The sequence below is a fragment of the Lucilia cuprina genome, chromosome 2 (genome assembly GCF_022045245.1).
Source record: "Lucilia cuprina isolate Lc7/37 chromosome 2, ASM2204524v1, whole genome shotgun sequence".
NCBI lineage: Eukaryota > Metazoa > Arthropoda > Insecta > Diptera > Calliphoridae > Lucilia > Lucilia cuprina.
The window spans coordinates 62,287,623-62,288,895 of NC_060950.1; positions in this window are offsets into that span (position 1 = coordinate 62,287,623).

Here is a 1,273-nt window from a genome sequence, read left to right on the forward strand (position 1 = left end):
GTTTAGTTTGTAGTCTAGTCAATAATCTAGTTTATGGTCCGTGGATCTGCGCTGGTCTATAGCCTAGTCTGTGTTCTATTCTATAGTCTGTGTTCTAGTATGTAGTCTAGTCAATAGTTTCGTCTTTAGCATAGTCTATTCTCTAGTCTTTAGTCTAGTCTATGTTTTAATCTACAGACTATATATAGACTATAATTAGTCTAGTTAGTATAGACTAACTAGACTAATTGTCTAAGTGATATCTTGTCTAAGTGATATCTTTCGCAATCCAGCTTAAGCTTTCGTGTAAAAGTTCTTCCTGTATACATTTTCTTTAAATAATAAAAACAAAGCTTTTATAACTTATATATATAAGTATGTATTTCTTCATTACTTCTCCTGCTGCTGAATACCATTCAAGCTTCCACCTATACCTCCTGTTCCAACAGCCCCTATATTTGCCGCCGCTGTTGGTTCCATTGTATACATATCCCTTAACAATCTGGCTATAGGCACATTACCAATTGTCTCTTTAAAAAATAAACTCTCGATAGTACAAGCTCTTATGGTTCTTAGCGAAGGCAACAGCAGTAACAAACGACCAAAACGTGTAGCTTGTCGAGGATACCTTAATCTAACGTGATCGGTTAATATACATTGTGCCTGATCCTGTAACATTTCTACCGGCTGTATATCACTTAGACCAGGTACATCGGGTGTAAAGAGTGCTATGGCTTTCATACATCCCACTTCACTACCATCGGGAGCAATTTGTCGAAATCTTAGGAGTACATCTTGTATTGTCTTGATTTCCGTTTCGGTTATATCATCTTGTGGTAGACGCTCTTTGATCATGGGTGATTCAAAAATGGGTGCAAGATCGAGGGGTGTTATCCATTGGGCTAAATTGAGAAGGAAAATTTCTTTCCAGGATTCCTAAAAGAAAAAGAGAGAGATAGAAAGAAAAACAAGAATTTAGGTTAGAAGTATTTGTACAGGGTCTTGGATCTATATATAAAGGGAATTGTCTTATAGTAAAGCTTTAAAGACATTTTATAGTTTAATATCAAGAGACTTTTTTAATAAGAAAGCTTGAACTAGGTGAAATATCGGAAGTGTTCGTTAGATAAACCGTTGCTATACAGCAAGTGGTTTTTGGAATAGGAAAAATGTTTGAAAGAAAACATTCTCAGGGTCTGAATGAAAAGGGTTTGAAGAAAATTCTTCACTGAATAAGTCCATTATAGTCTGAAGAAGTGTTTTAAGGAAGAAGATTACTTCAGATTTTGTTTTT